At 37.1% G+C, this 24,888-nt stretch overlaps 1 long non-coding RNA gene across 24 annotated transcripts in view; it reads right to left on the reverse strand.

Annotated features, from left to right (window-relative positions):
* Window positions 1-2,410: 2,410 nt before the first annotated feature.
* The window catches only part of DNAJB4 (DnaJ heat shock protein family (Hsp40) member B4), a 43,065-nt gene continuing 20,587 nt past the window's right edge, over window positions 2,411-24,888 (reverse strand). For 4 of the 24 annotated variants that reach the window (XR_007924015.2, XR_007924013.2, XR_011390632.1 and 1 more), the window contains 5 exons: window positions 17,536-18,030; window positions 16,051-16,120; window positions 14,947-15,188; window positions 6,937-7,505; window positions 2,411-4,958 (listed from right to left, as the gene is read on the reverse strand). This is a non-coding gene — a long non-coding RNA (DnaJ heat shock protein family (Hsp40) member B4). Of the gene's footprint in view, window positions 4,959-6,936; window positions 7,506-14,946; window positions 15,189-15,359; window positions 15,452-16,050; window positions 16,121-17,535; window positions 18,031-21,903; window positions 22,009-24,888 lie in introns of those variants that run through there. The other 20 variants (XR_007924014.2, XR_007924012.2, XR_011390633.1 and 17 more) reach the window with 11 other exon arrangements.

Raw genomic sequence — 24,888 nt, forward strand, 5'->3', positions numbered from 1 at the left:
TAAGCTGATATAATTCAAAAGCTGAGCCTGCTAAATTAAGATGTATGTTGTGGGGCTGGTACTGTGGCAAAGCAGGTTAAGCCACAGCCTGAAGTGCCAGCATCCCATATGGGCACCAGTTCAAGTTCCAGCTGCTCTAATTCCTATCCAGCTTCCTGCTAATGTGCCTGGGAAACCAGTAGAGGATGACCCAAGTCCTGGGGGCCCCCGCACCCACATGGGAGACCCAGTAGAAGCTCCTGGCTCCTGGCTTCAGCCTGGCCAAACCCTGGTGATTACAGCCATTTGACAAGTGAACCAGCAGAAGGAAGATATTATCTATCTCTCCTTCTCTCTCTTTAACTCTTCTTCCAAACCAATAAATACATCTTTAAAAAAAAAAAAACAGATGTATATTCTAAGTCCTGGGATAACATATATGAAGCCAGACATAGAAGCAATACAGTACATTATACATTATTGAAAAAAAAAAAAAACTGTTACGGGATCAAGGATAATTTTCAGCCTTAATGTCTGTGAGATTAATTGTGCTTAAAATATGGGGATAAAGTAGTCACTTTTTTAAAAAAAATTTATTTATTTATTTGAAAGGCAAAGTTACACAGAGAGAGGAGAGGCAGAGAAAAAGAGAGAGAGAGAGAGAGAGAGAGAGAGAGGTCTTCTATCCGTTGGTTCACTCCCCAATTGGCCGTGATGGCCGGAGCTGCACCGATCCGAAGCCAGCAGCCAGGAGCTTCCTCTGAGTCTCCCATGTGGATGCAGGGGCCCAAGGACTTGGACCATCTTCTACTGCTATTCCAGGCCACAGCAGAGAGCTGGATTGGCAGTAGAGCAGCCAGGACTAGAACCGGTGCCCACATGGGATGCCAGCGCTGCAGGCCTGGTTGTAAACCTGCTGCGCCACAGTGCCGGCCCCAAGTAGTCACTTCTAAGCCATTTACTGGGTCCAATCACATATATTAATTTCATTTTACCCATCATAAATATTCAAATGACAGTTTTATAAATATAAACAACCTTGAGCATGTTCAACTCCTTGCCTACACTGCAGGCTAACAATAGGCTGGAATGATGAGCTGTAGTTGGAGTCACAAATGCAGATGCTCACAGAGGCCAAAGTGGAAGCGGCTCTATGTAACACAACGACAGCAGAAGGTCAAGGGACACAAAAGCACACACTGCCGAAAAAGATCCCGATTTTAAACTTTTTTTTTTAAACTTACTTTTCATTTATGAAACGCAGAGAGACAGAGAGGGAAAGAGACAGACAGACATTTTTCATGTGCTATTTCACTCCCCAAATCCTACAACAGCCAGGAATGGGCCAGACTGAAGCCAGGAGCCCACAGCTATCTCTCCATCTCTCACATGGGTGGCAGGAACTCAAATGCTTGAGTCATGACTGCAGCCTCTCAGGTTGCACATTAGCAGGAAGCTGGAAGGGAAAGCAGAGCTGGAATCTGAACCCAGGTGCTCCAGCATGGGATGCAGATGTCCCAAGAAGCACCTGCACTGCTGTGCCAAATTCTCAGCCCTGAATTTTAAAGTTTTTAAAGCACTGAGCTGGCTAAACAAAACACCTCTACTGACAGGTTATCCAGAACCTTGGTTTACAATTTTTGTTTCTTCAAAGATGTATTTATTTCCTTCAAAGTCAGGGTTACAGAGAGAGGGAGAGACAGGGAGAGAGAGAGCTCCCATCTACTGGTTTATTCCTCAGATGGCCTCAATGGCCAGGGATGGGCCAGGCTAAAGCCAAGATCCAATAACTTCTTCCAGGCCTCCCACATGGGTGCAGGGACCCAAGCTCTTGGGCCATCTTCTGCTGCTTTTCCCAGGCCATTAACAGAGAGTGGAGCAGCCAGGACATGAACCAGTGCCCATATGGGATGCCAGCCCATTTTTTTTTTAAGATTTATTTATTATTTATTTGAAATGCAGTGTTAGAGAGGGAGATTCAGTGGGTGAGATCTTCCATCTGCTGGTTCATTCCCCAAATGGCTGCAACAGCCAGGGGCCTGGAATTCCACCCGGGGTCTCCCACATGGGTGATAGAGGCCTAAGTATTTGGCCCATCTTCTGCTGCTTTCTCAGGCACATTAGCAGGGAATTGGACTGGAAGTAGAGCAGCATGGACTGGAACTGGTGTTCTATGTCTGCATTGTAGATGAGGCCTTAACCTGCTGTGCCACAACTCTGGCCCCTACAGCTGTTCTTTTTAACATAATCAACTCTTGGCTTTTCTTGCACTGAAGATAGATAAACAACTTTATCAATCAGCTTACTGAAATCTATAGCGCTTCAAAACTATTCCAGCTACATAAGAATCTGATTGAATTTGAAGAGAACATTTTAAAATGGAAAATACCCTCACAATTTAAATAAGAAAACTTTAAAACCTAACTTCTACTTTTTTTAAAAAAGATTTATTTATTTATTTATTTATTTATTTGAAAGACAGAGTTACAGAGAGGCAGAAACAGACAGAGAGAGATCTTCCATCTGCTGATTCACTCCCCAGATAGTCACAATGGCCTGAGCTGCACCAATCTGAAGCCAGGAGCCAGGAGCTTCTTCTGTGTCTCCCATGTGAGTACAGGGGCTCAAGGACTTGGGCCATCCTCTATTGCTTTCCCAAGCCATAGCAGAGAGCTGAATCAGAAGTGGAGCAACCAGGACTCAAACCAGTGCCCATATGGGATGCCAGCACTGCAGGCAGTGGTTTTACTGGCTACGCCACAGCGCCAGTCCCTACTGCTACTTTTAATTCAACACATGCCAAGAAAAATATCAATATTCCTTATGACAAAATATATCAGTATATTGTTATTTTTGTATAGCTATGTAAGTTTATTATTTTACTATGGATAAGTAAAAAACACTATTGGCTTAGCATTTAAGATACCCATTAGGGTGCCCACAACCACATATCAGAGTGCCTGGGATTCAGTCCCAGCTCTGCTCTGGATTCCAGCTTCATGGATGCACTCACTCCCTTCAAGGCAGCAGGTGATGGCTCAAGTACACACATATGGGAGACCTGGATTGACTTCCTGGCTCCCAGTTTTGGCCTGAGACAACATTATTTCAATAAAGCTATAAAGTATGAGAAATCTTCAAAGAGTTCATGAGTAATTAGCATTATATTTTAAAAATTATTTATTTATTTACTTGAGAGGCAGAGAGATCTCCCATCTACTGGTTCACTCCACAAATACCCATAATAGCGTGGGCTGGGTCACGCCAAAGCCAGGAGCAGAGAACTCAAATTGGGCCTCCCATATAGGTGGCAGGGACCTAAATACATAACCTATCACTTGCTACCTTCCACAGTCTGAATTAACAAGAAGCTGGAATTGGCAACCAGAATTGAGCATCAGACACATATACTCTGATATGGGATGCAGGCAATCTAACTGGCATGTTGACCAAACATCTTCCCTCATATTATTTTTTTAATTCATTTTCATGAACCCTTTGAAGTACCTTCCTATCTGGATGTTACAACTGATTCATATTAGATTTCTAAAGGAAAATTTCATATTGTACCTTAAGGTGACAGGACCTGTTATATCTATATATATGCAAATGTATGAATCATCCCCCAAATTATTTTTTAATCAAAAACTTTGCTTCAAAACATCATTCTCAATACAGTCATAGACAGAAAACAAAACAAAATATTTTTTAAATGTGAATATATTTAAAAAATTAAAACACCTAAGAAATGCAATCTATACATATGAAAAAGTAAAATATTTATAGGCATAACAAGTAGTTGCAACATTATCCATAAGCAGCAGTTAGTATTTATATTCCCCATATTTTGGTTAAAACCATAGTGGTAAGTTTATTCTTTTTAGGGAAATTATATAAGGAACATATAGCATATTATGAGTAAGCTATAGAAGACTGTGTAATTGGAAAATTAATTCCAAGAAACATTATGTCTTCCAAAAACACATTTATTATTAAACAAATTATTTTAAACTAGTGGACAACAAAATGAGCCTATACGTTATTAAGTTCAAGATATATAGTTAACTTGCATAAAATTACATTTGGCATTTTATAAAGAGTCTATTCTAAAATATCAGTAATTCAGGCAATTGGGATTTCCACAGGAGATAAATTGCCATTAATTTTCTTTGTATGAAGAAAAGGTCTACCTTAAGAACATGACCACTACGTGAGGAAATGGCATAGCATACTTTAAAAACCAAATGGTGAAACATAAGCATCAGGATATTCTTTTACCAGTACCAGCCCTATAGCCGCATTTCAGGTGGTTTAAATTTAACAACCACATGTCCAAATGACTGGGTTTTTAATCCCTTCTATTGTATTGTTTAGCTAAGAATTTTAATTTCCATTATAAATGGGAGCCTATCATATTGATTATCTAAAGATATAAGGAATAAAGTACTTGGATAGTCTAGTACTTTTTTTAGAAATATATCTAACATCTTCACATATAAGCAAAAGACTAAAAATTTCTGATTTGGGAGAAATGAAATAAAATACAGTGAATGGTTCTCTCTTCATCTCTAACTGTAAAAATCCCTTTTGCCCTATTTATTTGACCCGTCTCTGTTCATGCAACTTAATGAGCCCTCAAAAGAATTTGCACATCTTTATACAGAATTCACATCTACATCAGTAAACTGCCAGTCCTTTTATATTTTCAGTGCCTTATCAAAATATGGGTAACAAAGTTCTTCATTCTATGAGGCAGGAAGATGTTTCCTAAGTACTTCTTTGGATGATGAGGATATAGTATCTGGGAAGGACACATCAAATTCTATTAGAAGATCACCACGTTGGTCTGGATTTTTTGGAAATGGCAGCCCGTATCCAATAATTCTTCTTCTCATTCCAGGTTTCACAATATCATTTATTGACATAGGTATGTTTCTTCCATCCATTGTTGGCACATTAATTGAGCAGCCACACAATGCCTAAAATGGACCAAATTAAGTACAATTAACAAACTTCACAACTTAAAGATCAAAGCAGAAATATTAGGAGGTAGCAATAGATAAGATCACTAAAGTAAAATTTCAAGTTCCAAAAGAATAACAATAGTTACAAGTTATCTCTTCAGGATACATATAATCAGACGTGTGACAAAAGACAAGAAGGCGAGGGAAAGGGAAAAAGAAGGAAAGGAAGTCTTCTGCATTGCCATGGAATGAAAGGGATACTTTGAAGCTGTTGTTACCAGATTCAAGATGCAGGATTTGGAATGGGAGAAGAGAGAGAAGCTCAGAACTGGAAAAGAACAAGATAGGAGGACTACCTAACTCTCTGGAAAATCTTAGGGCAAGAAATACCTTTGTTTGAGTCAATAAATTTTTCCTGATTGGCTATTATATGCCACACATATAGATGCTAGATGCTGAGTCATACAAGCATCCATGAACAAAGACCCATCTTAAGAAATACACTAGGAACTCAGAAACATATGAGGAACTAGAAATTATAGTATGGGCACAGAAGTATATTCAGAGGTCTTTTATAAGAGAAAGGGCACCCCATTTGCCACTCCCTGTACCACCCCTAGCCACCCCTTAGCTTGAGAATTCAGAATGCTTGAGCTAAGAATTGGACCAGTAGCAAGTACTGGTGAAGTAGAAGGAGGAATAATAGTGTTCCATGGCACACAGCTCAGATAACGGCACAAAATCATACAGGGTAATAATAAAGCAAACTTAAGAGGAAAGCATAAATGTTTATTGGTATAAATCAGATTTAAAATGGCAGAAAGACAAAAAGAGCTCCCATCTGCCTACAATGGCCAAGGCTGAGCCATAGTCAAAGCCAGGAGCTATAAACTCAACCCAGGTCTCCCATTTAGGTGACAGGAACCTACTTACTTGAGCCATCAGTGAGGCTTCCCAGGGTCTGCACTAGCAGGAAGTTAGAATTAGGAGCCAGAGCTGGCGATTGAACCAAAGTATTCCAATGTGGAATGTGGACATTTAAATGCTAAGATAAATGCCCACACCTGCCTTTTCTTTTAAGCTAAAAGATTAGACTTTATGGTAGAGACTATGTAGAGCCACTTAAGAATTTTAAGCAGGGAACTGATATAGCAGTATTTGCAGTGTTACATTCTAATTTGGGAAACTACAAGAATTCAATTAAAAACTGTATTAAAGCAGTACTGTCATCAACTACAAATTTCTGTATTTTAATTTTAATGCCTTTTTTGTTATACAGTTATTATTCCAAATTAATAATTTTAGAACAAATCTTATACATGGACTAAGGCAAGGTTATCATGCCGACCTTTTAAATCACACTTGCAAAAACAGAATGCAGTTAACCCAATATTAGGTTTCACAGTACATAATCCAGTTACCACTTAATATTGACATTTAAATTGTTAATATAAAGTAAATAAACCTAGAAGACATAATGCCATCCATAAGAGAGGTTTAACAGAAGTATTACCTCAACGGTAACCTCTGTAGCAGGTCGCAGTTGAGGATGCCTGCATCCCATACCAGAGTGCATGGTTCAAGACCCAGCTATTCTGCTTCCTGCTCATGTGCCTGAGAAGCAGCAGATAATGGCTCAGACACTTAAGTCCCTGCCACCCATGTAGGAGATCCAAATGGAGTTTCTGGCTTCTGGCTTCTGGCTTCAGCCTTGCCCAGACCCAGCTGTTAAGGGCATTTGGGGCATGGACCAGAGGATAGAATTTATCTCTCATTCTCTCTCTCTCTCCCTCACTGTGTGTATGTGTGTGTGTGTGTGTGTTCTCCTGTCCCTCTGCCTTTCAAATAAGTAAATCAATCTTTTTTAAAAAATACATATACATATATATAGCAAGCATTGAATAAATGTTAGCTATTATTTACATAAATTCCCTAAGATCAATCAGTTGCATAATTCTGCTTGGTTTCAGAATCCTAGATACTATTAACTTACCTCCCGTAAACTAATTTTAGCATTATAAATTATATTTGATCCATCTCTTTTAAATTTTGGGTGATCTTTGTCTTTAATAATGAAAACAATATCTGCTGGAATACTATTTGGTGTTTCATCTCCTTCCCTTGGAAAAGTAATTTTGGTGCCTTCTTTCCACCCTTTTTTAATCTCAATGGTGAGAATTTTGTCCTCAGATCTGTAACTCCTTCCATCAGGGTTCAACCTTTTCCGAGAAATCTTCATCCGTTTGGTACAACCACTATATATTTCTTCAAGTGATACTCTGAGTTCATGAATAACCGGAGGATCTTGTTTGAGGCGGGATGGCCCCACAGAATTCCTGTCTCTTGGGTAACCATTCATGCTGAATCCAAAGGCACTGAAAGGATCTCCATCTATTTCCATTTCTTCAGAATCTCTACCACCACCCATCCGTCTGCCAAAGAAAATTTCAAAGGGATTGGAACCTCCGAAAAATGCAGCAAATGTGGCATGTGGATCGCCATGAAACGTGTACCGGAAGGTACCTCCTTGTCCATCAGTACCTCCTGCGCCTCCTTTCAACCCTAAGGGAAGAAATAAGCATGATTAGAACAAAGTTTGTAATTCTTGCAAGATAAACATTCAGAATCTGTATAACTAACAAACTCTGTCCAACTTAGGCTGCAATTTAGTAACACTGGCCAAAGATGTTATTATAACTAAGCACAGAATAGCTGTTATCACCTTTGAAGACTTCCATCCTAAGTTAAATTTATAGCTTTCAAATTATTTCTTGAAATATTAACATTTAAGAACTTATTTCTGGGGGATGATGCTGTGGCACAGTAGGCTAAAGCCTCCGCCAGTGATTCTAGCATCCCATATGGGCGCTGGTTTGAGTCCTGGCTGCTCCTTTCTGACCCAGCTCTCTGCTATGGCCTGGGAAGGCAATGGAGAATGGCCCAAATGCTTGGGCTCCTGCACCCTCACGGGAGACCCAGAGCAGGCTCCTGGCTCCTGGCTTTGGATCAGCCCAGCTCCGGTTGTTGTAGCCATTTGGGGAGTGAGCCAGCAGATGGAAGACCTCTCTCTCTCTGTCTCTCCCTTTCTCTGTCTGTAACTCTGCCTCTCAAAATAAATAAATAAAATATTTTTAAAAAATAAAATAAAAAAGAACTTATTTCTTTGATTCACAGTTAAATAAGAAAAAAGTAAAATAAAATAGAGAATGCCTCATTTCATAAGCTATTGGTTTGGCATACTGAAGTAGACAAATTTTTTTTAAAGATTCATTTTATTTATTTGAAAGAGTTACAGAGAGAGGTAGAGACAGAGAGAGAAGTCTTCCATCCGCGGGTCACTCCCCAATTGGCCACAATGGCCGGAGCTGCGCCGATACAAAGCCAGGAGCCAGGAGCTTCCTCCAGGTCCCCCACACAAGTGCAGGGGCCCAAGGACTTGGGCCATCTTCTACTGCTTTCCCAGGCCATAGCAGAGAGTTTGATCAGAAGTGGAGCAGCCAGGACTAGAACCAGCGTCCATATGGGATGCCAGAGCTCCAGGCCAGGGCTTTAACCCCCTGCGCCACTGCGCCAGCCCCAATAAATTTGTTTTTAAAAGACATAAGTTGAGGGGCCAGTGCTGTGGTGTAGCGGGTAAAGCAGCCACCTGCAGTGTCGGCATCCCATATGGGCGCCAGTTCAAGTCCTGGCTGCTCCACTTCCGATCCAGCTCCCTGCTGTGGCCTGGGAAAGCAGTAGAAGATGGTTCAAGCCCTTGGGCCCCTGCACCCATGTGGGAGACCCAGAAAAAGCTCCTGGCTCCTGTCTTCGCGGCCACTGTGGCCAACTGAGGAGTGAACCAGTGGATGGAAGACCTCTCTCTCTCTCTCTCTCTCTCTCTCTCTCTGACTCTCCTTCTCTCTCTGTGTAACTCTGCCTTTCAAATAAATAAATAAATCTTAAAAAAAGACATTAGTTGAAAGGTATTCAGTAATCAATACAAAAATGCAGCATCTAAATCTTTAAATATAATTATAATTAGCAAGTATAACTAATAATATAAAATATCATATTCATAATAACTAGTTTTATTTCCATCATCTTTCACTGTTCAAGAATTAAAATGGAACTCTTACTGTGGCAGAAAGGGAAAATTCTAATGAGGGCAGAGATAAAAAATTTTTTTAGATACTAAAATTGTTATTCCTATTCTAGATAAAATTTTTTATCCAGGCACATAGCATTAATTTCAAACCATATAAAAAGAAAACTGAAATCAAGAGCTGTAAGCCCTCTTGACACATAAGGCCTGGTTATTTCTGTCTATTGTGGATAACCCACTTCAGACAGCAATATAATGACCCTTTGACCCTTTGCTCAAAGGCTCATCTAAGTAACATGCAGCTCACAAAAGATTACATATTTGAAATAGCATTTTCCACCATGTGCCAAAGAAAGATTCTATTAAAACTCACAGAAAACCAATACAGTAATTTTTAAGGGGTCAGTACTGACAAGGATTTCTATCATTACAGTATCAGCAAAGTTTCTGAGTGAGTCTTACGGGCATTCCTAACCAAGTAAACAAACTGGAAAAGAATCTAAAAATTATAAAATTTAAAAAGTCAAGAGATTAAACCGGGAGCTTCTAAAGTACCCAAGCAATGAGTAATATGAAGTCAGGAAGTATAGCTTATTTATATTTGTATTGCTCATGCATAGAGGGCTGAAAATGATAGGCATTTATGTTTATCAAATGAAGGGACTGAACTAAAGTCCTCCTAAATCAAACCTAAAAAAAAAAAGGTCTCAAGTATCAGTACAGACATGGCAGAAGAAACAAAAGCATTATCAAATAAAATCACAAAAACACACTATGTGAGATTTAACAATTTTAAATCCCACTGGGAACATTCTGCTTGCTTTCAAAGAGACTTGGTATTGTGTATGTCTTATTCATTTGGCTTCTTCCATTAAAAGGGGTGTATGTACTCTACTTTCTCTAACAGAATGTCTACAGAAGCCTAAATTTTTACCTTCATGAATAGAAATCTAGAGAGATCTAACAATCTGAAAATTATCAAAGTATGTATTGAATGATACATCCAAATAGCAGTTAGAAAGTCCCTTGTAGGAACTGAATGACAAGTAAAAGCAGGATAAACAGTTTGAATATACAGCTCACACAAATCTCTCTTCCTAAATTTTACTAGAACAATTATAACTGCAAATATCAAAAGCTAGTGACAGACTTTTTTTTTTTTAACAGTAGAACATGGATATAACTCAAGGTCATCACCAAGGTAACTAAATCAATGCTTAAATTACTTCAATCATTTTATCCTCCATCCTATAAATTTCAGAGCATAATAATTTAACTGAGAGTTAAGTAAACTGGGTAAACTAGCTTGCCCAATCTAACTCATACAAGACAAAAATCTAAACGCTTTTGGCTCATAAGATTCATGAAAAGAAAGAGTAACATTTTCAGTTATTACAGCATGAGTTTGGCTTTTCTTTAAAACCCTTTCCCTTCTCTGCCAAAAATGGTAACTGAGTCAGGATTACAGAGTCCCTGAGAAGCTTCACACACAGTCTAAGGTGACTTATTATCACAGCACACAAAAAAACCTCCAATGTATCTTTGAGGATTTCCTAGACACTGAATAGTTAATTACGTAGCTCAGATGAAGAATAAAATTACTCGATTGACTGAGAAAAATCCTACCAAAATTTTTGTCACTATGTAGATATCATTTGCATTACCTATCACTTGAATTTTAACAGGCATGTCATCAACTTACATAGTTAATTCTTACTCATGTACATTTAGACTGCTAATGGAAAATTTAAATGTGTAACAAGGTTCCCTCTGCTTTCCAAAATGTTTTCTAGACACCACCATCACTTTGTGTAATCAAAGAATGTACTCTAGAATCAACAACTGCCTATGCTTTAGCAGGATTGCTATTATTTAAAAAACAGCCAACCAACCAATTTGCAATCCAAAAACAAAAATGCGTTGTTAAATCTATTTATAACAATGACTCCCACTAGTCAAGCTAAGTAAAAGTTTATCAAAAGAAGAACACTAGAGAATTAGGATTTAAAAGAAGAAAATAATAGTACTTTAACAACTCTTACTTTAAGTAATAAATCTAATATGTAAAAAATCTAGATTTATAGTAACACTTCAGAAACTTAGAGAAAAATGAAAATCTTTAAATTGTTTCACTTCATAAAATACAATTTACTTACATATTTTTAGAACACACAATAAATAAATTATATAAAGAACAGAATAAGCAAACTAGTATAGGAATTAATATACTAAAAACAAATTCTATCATATAAACAAATTTATAATATAAACTTCAGTATTTGAAGTAAGTTATTAAATAAACTATAGGCAATAAATAAGACAAGCCTAAAGAAAAAGAAATGTTAGCAAACTAGAATAAATAATTTTTAAGTATATGTTATCAAAATCTTTCTTAAAAAAATCTTTTAATACAAATTTCTGTTTATATCCATTGAACCACCCAGAATTAAATCTAAAACTTTTTGAGGGAGGTGGTTCAGAATCCAATTTTAAATTTTGTAGTTCTATATTTTTTGTCTTTAAGTGATTCAATTATGGGAAAAAATCTTTGTTTTTAAAAATATATTTATTAAAAAACACCACAAAAGCAACCCACTGTAAATACACAGACTTTAGTGAACTTGTAGAATTGTACAATCAACACAACCCAGTTATAGAACATTTCCATCATTTCAAAGAGTTCTCCAGTTCCTATTTGTAGCTAATCCCTGCTCCAAACCCCAGTCCTAGGTAAGACACATCTGCTTTTTTTTCTATAGATTTGCTCTTCTCAAACATTTCATATAAATGTAAGCATACAATATGTAGTCTTTTACATCCAAATTCTTTCACTTAGCATGCTACCGTGGTTTCTCCAAGTTATAATGTGTTTCCCTTTTAATTTTGCTAAATAATATCCCACTGGATGTCTATACTTTTTGTTACCCTTTCATTTTTGGATTGTTTTCAGTTTGAGGTCATTACAAATAATCCTGCTATGAATATTCAGTCTTTGTGTAGACATATCATACATATGGGAAAGGTCTTTAAACAGTTTGTGGGAAATACATATTATGAAAGATCTCTGTGTGGATTTCAATTTTTTTGTGTGCTCCAAAATAAAATTATCTTTTAATTTAATTTCTCCACAAACTTCATGTTTTCATTTCTTTTGATTCCTAGGAGTGGAACTGTTGGGTCATATAACACATCCAAAGCATCTCTATTATTATCTAACTCTTTTTATACAAAGAGTTTTAATTTTGGCCATTAGACATTTTCAGAACACAAACAAATGGGTTTCTTAATTCCTAAACATATAAATTTAGCAATTCAACTCATAATCCTCAGTTCATGTTTCCTTGTTTCCATTGCTCTAGCTCTAAGAATGTAATGATTCTAAGGAAAAAGAAAAAGTGTTAGGTAAATTATCTTCACTCCTAAATTTCAGTGTTTTGCCACTTCTGGAGAAACCTATGGAACGAGGCCAACAGGAAAAAACAGATCAATGAAAGGCAAGGAGAAAAAAAACATTTTCCACATTTTCACAGTGTACATAAAAGGATTTTTTTTTTAAATTATTTGAGAGGCTAGACAGAGAGAAAGCGCTCCCATCTGCAGGTTCACTCCCCAAATACCTACAACCACCAGGGTTGGGCCTACTGAAGCCAGGAGCCAAGAGCTCAATCCAGGTCACCTAATTACCTGAGCCAACATCTTTGCCTCTCAGGGTCTGCATCAGCAAGAAGCTGGAGTCAAGAGTCAGAGCTAGGTATCAAACCCAGGTCACTATGTGGGACATGGTTATATTAACTGGTGTTTTAACCACTAGGTTAAATGCCTGCCCTGGATTTTTTAAAGAATGAATGAGATAGTCTTAACACAAGGCAAATAAATATAATACTCTTCCGTGAAGGAAGAGTAATTCTAAAAAAAAAAAAAAAAAAGCCAACTAACTTTTATTGACATATTTTCAAGTAAACTAGAGAGTGATATTTCTGAAAAATACATTTGAATGTTTTAAAAACGTATCCTCCTCTTATTGCTTATCTGCATCAAGAACAAAAAGCAACTAAGGGTATATAGATGATCCTGGTTTAGTTTTCAAAAATTCATTCACTAGTAACGATAAGTAATAATCAGACAAGAGGGGGAATCAAGAAAAGCATTATTAAAAGGTACTGTTAACTCAAGAAAAATGTACCATTTAATGACTAGAAAATTTTGAAGACAAATATCCTTAATAAACCCTGACTCCTATGGCTTAGTCACAGATAAATTTGTGCAGTCCATGAGATGCAGCCAACTATCTTAGACTTAAAGCAGTGGATACGTGCTTTTTATGGGAATTTATAGTGCTGCATGATTGTGAATTTCTTTATAAAATTATAAGATAATTCCTTCAAAAAGAGTCATACATTTAACAGGAGTATTTCACATGAACCAAGTCATGGTACTGCCTAGTTTTTGAAAGGAAATCAAATCGTGGTACTTCCAGTAGCATGGCTATAGGGAACCTGGAAGATTGAAATGCCCACTGTTTGCCCTTTTTGATATTTAGTTGTAAGAACCTGACTACAGGTACTCACCACCCCAAAACCAGCAGCATAAATTTCAATTTTTGGCAAATCACAGACCAAAAAGAGGAACGAAACAAGAAGGAAAAACCCTCTATATTTAATCACCTGCTTGGCTATATTTAATTTGTTTAATTTAAAACAGTCACTGCTTGACTATATTTTAAGGATATATTTCTAATTATGAAAATTAGACACTAAATATAATAAAGGAAGCAAAGAGATAACAAAAAAGTTTTCATAAGTACCATGATTTAAAATATATTTTGTGGGAAAAACTAATAAAATATTTTAGTTCTGGTTTTAAAAGTTCGAAATCCCAGGACCTGTGGAAATTAAATTTTTTTGTTTTTGTTCATTAGCAATTTTAAATAGTCATATTTAAAATAGTCATATTTAAAATAGTCATCTCCATATTTATATGGAGATGGTGAACAAAATTAATTTAAAATCCAAGATGGTAAAAAGATAATCTTAAATTGTTCCTATTTACTGTGTTCCCTCGTTTCTGATCTCACAATGCAAGAAACAAAAGTATGGCAGCAGAGGAAAAGGAAAGTTGTCATACTTTTCCTCTATACCTAGATAGTAAAATTTCATAAGAAACTGTTAGATAAAAGAAAATCAATAATTGTTCTAACTAGGTGGCCATTTTAGGTCAAAAATTGTATTTTTGAGATTTCATTTTCTTGGCACACAATTATTGTTTACAATTAAGCTAAAAACTTGTTCTGGTATTTTATGACATCAGGAAAATTCTTTCCTCTCCAGGCAGAATGCCAAAAACAACTAGAAGCTAAATGCCTGCGCCTTCTGCTTCTGGGAGAGACAACTCTGTCTTGTTCAGTCTAAGCTAGCCTTGCTGTAAGAAAGGCTAAAAACTTCCTTTTGTTTTTATGAATAAAATATAAGCTTCCTGAAATTTACCTGCCAATCTTAAGATGTCAAATGACTAAAGACTATTGGTTACGGCACAAAATTCACTAGAAAACAAAACAGGTTGCATAAGACTTTTGACACAAATCATTAAAGGGTATGAGAATTTACAGTTTCTTTTAAAATGTACAATGTGAACACCATAAGACTAATAGTAGAATATGTACAATACAAAAGGCTAAAATTTTTAATAAAGGCAAGCAAGAACATTTCATTCATAGCTATGTAATACTCATTCATATGATCGGGGTTGAAATCTGGTTTTTATCCATTATTTATCTTCCTACTTTTGATATGTCTGAGAATCCAATTTAATAATAATCAGAAGCCTCAGAGAGAAAGCAAAAAAATAAACACAGGGAGACAGAGAGAGCGAGCGCATAAGAGCAAGAGAGCTGAAGAGACTGCAAGATATACACAGAATACTTACCTTCCTCCCCATACTGATCATATATTTCTCTCTTTTTAGGATCACTCAACACTTCATAAGCTTCTGCGACCTCTTTAAATTTTTCCTCTGCCTGAGGAGATTTGTTCTTGTCCGGATGAAATTTGAGGGCTTGTTTTCGGTAAGCCTTTTTAATATCTTCATCTGAAGCTCCTTTTTCAATTCCCAAAATGCAATAATAGTCTTTCCCCATTTCGAATGCCTTGAAATGAACTTAGATTTCCCTTTGTAAAAGAAAACAGCGTCCCCAGGCTTAGCAATACAATGATTCTAAGAAAAATAAACCCAGCTGGGTATTTTAAAAGTTAAAGCAAATCAGCAATGGAGCTAGCTGTCTTAAGCCAGCAAGCAGACAGCGTCTCTGTATTTAATTCCTTCCCCAACAGCTCACTTACAGATAAATATACACTACACGGGAGCCGGCCTCCTTCTAGATCCTCCCATTTTCACTACGTGTCTCTGTACTTTCTAGAACAGCAAATGCTACAGGACGTCACTTTCCCAGCTGCCTCTAGTCAAAGTACTGAGCTATGTTTTCTCCTCCTCCACGATTAACTATTCATTTTCCTTCTGGCTCTATCGTTTTTTGTTTCCTATCTAAGAGGCCAAGTGGATTTTAAAAACACAGTATTTCAATGCAGAATGTCATAACTACATATTTATTTATTCTATTCTAGGTGTAAAAACAGCAAAAATGAAATAGCCATTAAGCATCCCACGTTAAAATAAGGTAAAGTATTATAAAAATGAAAGCACTCCTGCACTTAGCTTAGGTATTTTAAATTCAATTTCAAGTTTTTTAATATTATAAAATATACAGTGCTAAATGTTTAAATTAAAAATTTCAAACAATTTGCATAATTTTCAAAATTCCTGAGGTCTATCAATTAGAAATGCCAGGAAGTTATCATGCCAATTTCATGCTGTAAAAAGGCTATCATAAAATTCAAGAGCAGTATTTTAAAATAATGGACTTACATACGACATTAGCCAATGATTTTAACTAGATTTTCATACTGTGCATGAGTTAACAGTTCTACCATACTAGTATTTATTTGTGAAAGTTTAATAACTGAATTTACTTACTTCAACTAAAACAGAATGAGGCCCCCACTCCTAGGGTCACTATTTAAAGAATTTTTGTGCTGCAGGAAAACTAGGAGAAAAGTATCAAGTTACAGATTGTACATGCTCAGTTTCCTTTTAAGACCTTAGCTGGATCAACTTAAAAATCTAAGTATGCTATTTAAGGGGCAGTAATATAAGTATTTTTTCTTTTAAAAACACATGTTTCCTAATTATTAATATACACTTATTGTTGGAGATTTTAGAAAACATGGAAAAAAAGAACAAAATTAAATTCTCCCTATCATACCATTTTAGGTAATCCCTGTTAAATTTCCTTCTAATCCTTTTTTCTATGAGTATTTATGGTCATTTGCTAAAGTTCAGGGTTTTTTTTAATAATCAAGTTTAGATCATAGCATTTAAATACCCTCTTGATGCCTGCCTTTTGTTGTATGACATATTTTGTATAATTATGAGCCATTATTTCAATTTATATAACTCATCTTTTACCTCCTATATAGTTTCTCATTTTTTCAGAAATGTTCCCACTTCTAATCATATTGGCAAGATGGATTAACAATAAAAGGTCAAAAGAATTGCACAAAGTTCTATCCTGTACTTAAATTTCTGAAGAATTTGTAATCTTAAACAGCTCTTTTATGAGAAAAAGAAAATGTACATATTATGTTTAGAATATAATGAAAGGATGATGATGATGTGTTAATCTTTTAAAAAAATGGGAACGCCTACTCTCTATATCAAGCAAAGATGACTCAACAATTCTTTCTGAATGTTCATCTTTGTGTGTCTTGACAGCTATGATTTTCTACTTCTCAAAATTCTCTACTTTAAAAATACCTTGGTGTTAGAAATTTCTAACATTTAGCTAGCCTACTTGTGGGTTACAGAGATTCAGCAGCTATTTAGCTACTTTTTCAGTTCTACCAAGGATGCTCAAGTATTAACACATATTTTTCAAATCCAAAAATCTTAGAGAAAAAAATGCTAATATTGCAAAGTCACTCTAAGATTTCTACTTTAAAAAGGCATATTGTCAAATTGGAATCCAGTGCAAAGATTAGCATCTAGAGTAAAAAAACAAAACAAAAAACCCACCTAATTATAGAATTACCTTCTAAGAACTGTCTATGAAAAACCTGAGATTGTTCTGGTGGTTAATGCTGGGAGGGGAGAAAAATGATACTTATCTGATTCAGTCATTTATAGAGTTAGAAACATTATCAAGATTTGACTATGAAATGATTCTAGAACCCAAAGTCTAGACGTTTCACATAATATTTTCAAATATTTGGCAAAAAGTTATCAAAAACTATTAAATATGATTTTAAAGCCCTGTAAATGCTACAGCTAGAAAGTTATCCTTAGAACTTATAAAAGACAAAAATAATTATATATACATGTCTTCTCACTACAAACACAATCAGCTGATCCATAGATATATTATTAAACATACACAGTGCACTGGAGATATTTTACTCTTACCTTCACTTTTTCAAACTGAGATGTTTCCTCTACTATGTTGATAATCCATTACACAATCACCTTACACTGAATTTTGGTCATCCAAGTTTGTATGAGGTGAGAGTAGTAATTTTTTTGTGGGGGAGCAAATGTCATCCCTTGTAAATAATTATCACAACAAAAATAGGAAGAGTATGTAAAGGGGCCAGTACTGGCAGCCTTAAGGGAAAATGGAGCAAAGAAGAGCTGTGATCAAAGCTTATTTAATAAACGTATTTTTAAAAGTAGAAATATAAACCAAAAAAATCTCCATAGTAATAGTTGGAAACTATTCAGAAATCACATGTAAATCTTATGTGTACAACAGTACTTCAAAAAATGGATGGAAAATTTGTATTATAAAAAACAACTATGCCTGGATTTCAAAATCTTTTTGCACCAAAAAACTTTTGTTTTAATTCCCTTTTTTCCATGAATTTTTTGGAAGTACCCTCCTCACTATGTGTAGCAGAAAATCTGAAAAACACAAAAAGTAATGAGATTCAGTCACTGACATCTTCCTTCTTAAATTAAAGGTCATTATAATAATTTTAACAAAGATATATAAAATTAGTGTTTGCATTTAGAAATTTTTACTTTGCTTAAACATTGGTGAGATTTCAGGAAAACACAATTCTTTATTAAAAGAAAATTACAAAGAATCAGATTCTTCTCAATACTTAGAATTTATAAGGTCGAGTGTTCATGGTAGAGTCGGGATATTCTCTCTGATGGCAAGTTACAATGTATTTTATAGAAATGATTTAAATGTTTCCAACCACTCCTGAAAACTTATTATTTTACCAAAAGTTAGTGCAACAAAGTTTTTGTGCTTAATAATATACTGAGTGGAAATGTGTCATTCTATTTTAGAGAGACATGGGCCAGAATTAAGTAAAAGGTGTAATAATATTTATATTGTTTCAACAACTTTAATCAAGCTTTCCTATTTGGGATACTATGTTTTAATAACAAATGTAAAGAATTTATTTTTACAGAGTATGACTTTATTTTATAATCATTTCTTTATAATCATTTCTTTATAATTTTTCTACTGGGGCTGGTGTTGTGGTATAGCAGGTTAAACTACTGCCTGCAACACCAGCATCCCATACAAGAACTGGATTGTGTCCCAGCTGCTCCACTTCTGATCCAGCTCCCTGTGAATGGCCTGGGAAAAGCAGAGGAAGATGGCCCAAGTGCTTGGGCCCCCACCAACCATGTGAGAGACCTGGATGAAGCTCTTGGCTCCTGGTTTCAGCCTGGCCCAGCCCTGGCTGCCACTGTCATCTGGAAAGTAAACCAGGGAATGGAAGACCCTCTGTTTCTCCCTCTCTCTCTTTCAAATAAGTAAGTCTAAAAAAAGGTTTTTTGTTTTGTTTTGTTTCTGCCAATGTTAAATCTCAAATGGGTTACATTTAATCCTGAGATTTCTTACATAATGATTCATATTAGAAAATTATGGGACCTGCATTGTGGTATAATGATCCAAAATGGGCACCGGTTTCATTCCTGGCCTCTCCAGTTCCCTGCTAATGTGCTGGGAAAGCAGCAGAAGATGTCCCAAGTGCTTGAGCACCTGCACCCACACGGAAGACAAAGGAACTCCTGGCTTTGGCCTGGCCCAGCCCTTGCCATGGTGGCCATTTGGGGAGTGAACCAGCAGATAGAAGCTCTCTCTCCCTGTTTCTCCCTCTCTCTCTGTACCTGTGCCTTTCAAATAAAATAAATAAATCTTTAAAAATAAAAGAAGCAGCCTGAGCCTGGCCCACTCACCTCTCTGCTTTCTGCTAATTTACTATATGATCACTTCCTTCTGCATGCGCTCCCACCTTCCACCATGAAGGCCCCTAACAGAACTTAGGCTACGCTATTTAGACTTTCAGCCTCCAAAACTATTAGCTAAACAAACCACCTTTCTTCATATATAGGTTCCCTCTGGTATTTCCTAAGAGTGACTAAAGCTAACACACACACACACACACACACACACAGCTGTCCAAGTGGCACTACCCAAATATTCCAGTTAATGTTTGCTCCTTATTTATCTTTTTAAAAACTAAAATCATTAAAAATCCAGATAGGTTCCATTCATTGCATTTCCAATTCAATCTTCATATTTTTAAACTGTGTATCTTTGATTTTGGAATCAGAAGATCTTCCCAGACTTAATTTGTTGACACTTCACATATCTCAGTAATACTGAATTACTTGAAAGATGATAGGTGAAACTATTATTTATTATTGAATCTTCCATTCCTCTTAAAGGACTAGCATAAAGGGGCTACAAATGTCTAAAGAATAAATTAAAGAATAAAGACTTGGGGCCAGAGCTGTGGCAAAGAGGGTTAAAGAGTTTTGAGTCCTGGCTGCTCTATTTTCTTTCTTTTTTTTATTTAAGATTTTTTTTTACTTATTTGAAAGTCAGAGTTACACAGAGAGAGGAGAGGCAGAGAGAGAGGTCTTCCATCTGCTAGTTCACTCCCAAACTGGCCACAATAGCCAGAGCTACGCTGATCTGAAGCCAGGAGCCAGGAGCCTCTTCCAGGTCTTCCATGTGGGTGGAGGGCTCAAAGGCTTGGACCATCTTCCACTGCCTTTCCAGGTCACAGCAGAAAGAGCTGGATCAGAAGTGGAGCAGCCAGGACTTGAACTGGCGCCCGCATGGGATGCCGGCACTGCAGATGGCGGCCTTACCCACAGTGCTGGCCTCTGCTCTACTTTCTGTTTTTTTGTTTTGTTTTGTTTTGTTTTGTTTTTGTTTTGTTTTGTTTTCTTGACAGGCAGAATGGACAGTGAGAGAGAGACGGAGAGAAAGGTCTTCCTTTTCCATTGGTTCACCCCGCAATGGCCGCTGCGGCCAGTGTGCTGCGGCCGGTGCACCACGCTGATCCGTTGGCAGGAGCCAGGTGCTTCTCCTGGTCTCCCATGCGGGTGCAGGGTCCAAGCACTTGGGCCATCCTCTACTACACTCCCGGGCCACAGCAGAGAGCTGGCCTGGAAGAGGAGCAACCGGGACTAGAACCCGGAGTTCCGGCGCTCTACTTTCGATCCAGCTCCCTGCTAATGTGCCTGGGAAAGCAGCGGAGGACGGCCCAAGTGCTTGGCCTCTGCACCCATGTGGAAGACCCTGAAGAAGCTCTAAGTTACTGGCTTCAGGCTAACCCAGCCCTGGTTGTTACAGCCATTGTAGAGTGAACCAGAGGATGGAAGACCTCTCTCTGTCTCTACCTCTTTCTGTAACTCTGCCTTTCAAATAAATCAAGTAAATCTTTAAAAAAAAAAAAAAAGGCAGAGAATAAAGACTTAAGAATTTGAATGCTTTATTTCTCATTTCAGTTCTGCTAGTTAACAGGCGAGGAATTTTGGTAAATCATTTAATTTTACTCCATTCCTAACTCAAAATATTATTGCTGAGAATCAAATAATACATATGAAAGCACATAAATTTATATTATGACATATACATATAAATAATTTTCATTATTTTAAGCTATAAATATGATTTTGCTACCACTTAGAGGTCTACTGGCAGTTTCCTTCTACTTAAGAATTCTTACTTGACATCAAACATTTCAAAACTAACAGATTCACCACCAAAGTCTCAAGCATCTTCCAAGATCATGCTCCTTGCCCACTTCTTCTTTTCAGATCTTTATGTTTGAATTTGTCTGATCTCACAGTGTTAGAAAAAAACCTATTGTATGCAGTTACAGCTTATAAAACACATGTTTCCTCACTTACATAATATATACATATATATTATCTGTAAATATACACACACCCCTCATAAACAAGTGACTAGATTTTTCTAAGAGTCTTTCACAGCTACAACCTAATAGTGTGCTAGGAAGCTTTAACAGTAATATGCTTCCAGTATTAACCAAAAATTAATGAGTACTAGGCAGTATCTCTTCTAATATTTGGCCTGTTTTATATCTAGGGGCTGGTCCTGTGGCGTGACAGGTTAAGCCTCCCCCTGTGATGCTGGCATCCCATACAGGCACCAGTTCAATTCCTCGATGCTCCAATTCCAATCCAGCTCCCTGCTAAAGCCTGGGAAAGCAGTAGGAGATGACCCAAGTCCTTGGACCCCTGCGCTCACATGGGAGACCAAGAAGAAGCTTCTGGCTCCTGGCTTCTGCCTGGCCCAGCCCCAGCCATTGTGGCCATTTGGGGAGTGAACCAATGGATGGAAGACCTCTCTCTCTCTTTTAAATAAAAAAAATTTTTTAAAAGATTGTATGAGTACATAAAATTAAACTGTTAGCCATCTAACAATGGAATATATCTTGCCTTTACATGTTATAGTTTCATTAAAAACCCTCAAGCCCCAAGAGGCATCCTTACCATAGATATCTGTACAGCAAATGTTTGATGTAAGTTAGGAACTCAAGACTCTGAATTCTCACTCTTGGGGAGGTCTTCAGACTTTGAGTGTAGTAGTAATAGTACCTATAAATTATGTCATGGTTACAAATGCAACTTCAAGGGAGAAAAGAGAAATTTCAAGAGATTCACTTCTTACCCATCTAGATTACAAGACAGAAATATAAACTTAAGTGTCTTTAAGACATTAAACCCTTTAACTATAATTATCATTTTTTAGGAAATTTTATAGTTTGGACTCATTGTATCTGGAGTCAAGTAGCCAATACCAATTGAGTGCTCATTTTATAGCATTAACATGGGTTAAATAAACTGTTTTAAAGGATGGTTGTTCTCACAGTGCACATTTCTCAAGAAAAAGAAATCTCAATAATTGGGCAAATATTTATTGAGAGTGTATCATGAGTCACACTCTTTCAGGTGCAATAAGCTAAACAGACAATATTCTTGCTGTCTGTCAATTCATATTCCAACAGGGGAAGACAAGTTAATAAATATACAGGACAATTTAAGTGCTTTAAAGAGATTGATGGTGATGGGCTATACTTTATTCAGGATGGGCAGGGAAGCATCCCTCTTCAGTTCTACTTCAAAAATCATACCAAAAGTTCCACACTGAGGTGGGTGGTTATTTTGGCTAGAAGGCGCAAATCTCAGTATCTTGGCTTTTTTTTTTTTTTTAAGATTTTATTAATTTATTTGAGAAGCAGAGTTACAGACAGAATGAGAGACAGAACGGTCTTCCATCTGCTGGTTCACTCCCCAAATGGGCAGAACAGCTAACACTGGGCAGATCTGAAGCCAGGAACCAGGAACTTCTGGGTATCCCATGCGAGTGCCATCTTCTACTGCTTTCCCAGGCCATAGCAGAGAGCTGGATTGGAAGAGGAGCAGCTGGGACACAAACCAGCATCCATATGGGATACTGGCGCTACAGGCAGAGGCTTAGCCCACTACGTCACTACGTCACAGTACCAGCCCCCAGAACCACACTTTCAAAAAGGTACAGGCTAATTATGCTTTCAGCAAAGTAAATGTGCTGATAAGAAACTTTTAATGACCTCTTTGATTCTAATACAGTTGTGTGTCACATAAGAACACCTAAACGACGGGTTAAGCTACTGCTTGCAACGCTGGCATTCCATGAGTGTAGATTACAGCTACTCTGGGCTTCTGATCCAGGTCCCTGCTGAATGTGCTTGATAGGCAGCTGATGATGGCCCAGGTATTTGGATCTTTATCACCCACATGGGAGACCCAGATGGAGTTCCAGGCTCCAAGCTTCAGCCTGGACCAGCCCTGGCCATTGTGGCCATTTTTATTATACTTACCCTGAACAAAGAAGTACAACAGAATATACACACTATTTTATTGATTTACTGTTTTTTTAAAAGATTTAAAATGAAATTCAGAAAATTTAAATTACAGGCTTTTAAAAAATAAGGTAAAATAAAATTGCTTTAAGAAGCTTATAAAAATTACTAGAGTTATCTGCAGATACTATGGAATCAGAAATATTTTATATTAAAAAATTATTTCCCTTTTCCGAAGTGCAGAACTGATTTGTTGTGAAATATAAAATGTATCCTAGGAGTCAGTGCTGCAGTGCAGTGGGTTAAGCCTCCACCTGCAGTACCCATATCCCATGTGGGCGCTGATTTGAGACCCAGCTGCTCCACTTATGATTCATCTCCCAGCTAATGACCTGGGAAAGCAGTGGAAGATGGCCTAAGTATTTGGGCCTCCGCACCCAGGTGGGAGACCTAGATTAAGTTCCTGGCTTTGGTCTGGCCCAGCACTGGCCATTGTGGCCATCTGCAGAGTGAACCAGGGGATGGAAGATCTCTCTGTCTCTGTCTCTCTCTCTCTCTCTCTGTGCAACCCTTTCAAATAAATAAATATGCCTTTTTAAAAAAACTTACTATTGAAACTACAGTGAGCTAAGATACTTTCCTGGTGCTTTGAAATCATTTAAAGTAGCCTTCTTTATACTAATTTTCAACATTGCATTAGATAACCATAAGAAATCATAGAATTTCTAGATTATTTTAAATAGGTCTTGATCAACTGAATGATTATAACACTTATGTTGAAGAATCACATAATCTAGGGCAGTGCTGTCCAACAGAAATGTACAGCAAGCTACAAATGCAAGCCACATATTAAGTTATAGTTTTCTAAATACAAATTTTTTAATAAGTAAGAAGAAACATGTAAAATAAATTTTAGTAATGTATTTTATTTAATCTAATAAACCCAAGATGTCATTACAACATGTAATCAATATACAAATTATGAATGAGATACTTTACATTTCTTTTGGTATTAAGTCTTTGAAATTCAGTGTGTATTTTACGCTTACACAACATCTCAATTCAGCCACATTTCAGGAACTTAACAGCCTCCCATGGCTAGTGGCTACTATACTAGATAATGCAAATCTAGTGGTTCCTTCTAATTACCAGTGCTATCAGGCAATTTTTCATTAATCCCAGCATATGAACTTATCACATCATATATACACATTTCCCATATGCGCACTTAGGGAAATAAAGTCTTTATAACTCTAAAGAGAAGTTAATTTTCACTTATAAAATAGTATAATAGGAAGTCAGCACCGTGGCACAGCGAGTAAAGCTTCCATCTGCAGTGCCGGCATCCCATATGGGTGCTGGTTGGAGTCCCGGCGGCTCCACTTCCAATCCAGCTTTCTGCCATGGCCTGGGACAGCAGTGGAAGATGGCCCAAGTCCTTGGGCCCCTGCACCCATGTGGGAGACCTGGAAGAAGCTCCTGGCTCCTGGCTTTGGATCCACCCAGCTCCGACCATTGCAGCCATTTAGGGAGTAAACCAGCAAATGGAAGACGTCTCTCCATCTGTGTATTTGTTTCTCCTCTCCATCTCTCTCACTCTCTCTCTCCTGCCTCTGCCTCTCTGTAACTGCCT

The sequence above is a fragment of the Oryctolagus cuniculus genome, chromosome 7 (assembly GCF_964237555.1).
Source record: "Oryctolagus cuniculus chromosome 7, mOryCun1.1, whole genome shotgun sequence".
Taxonomy (NCBI): Eukaryota; Metazoa; Chordata; class Mammalia; order Lagomorpha; family Leporidae; genus Oryctolagus; species Oryctolagus cuniculus.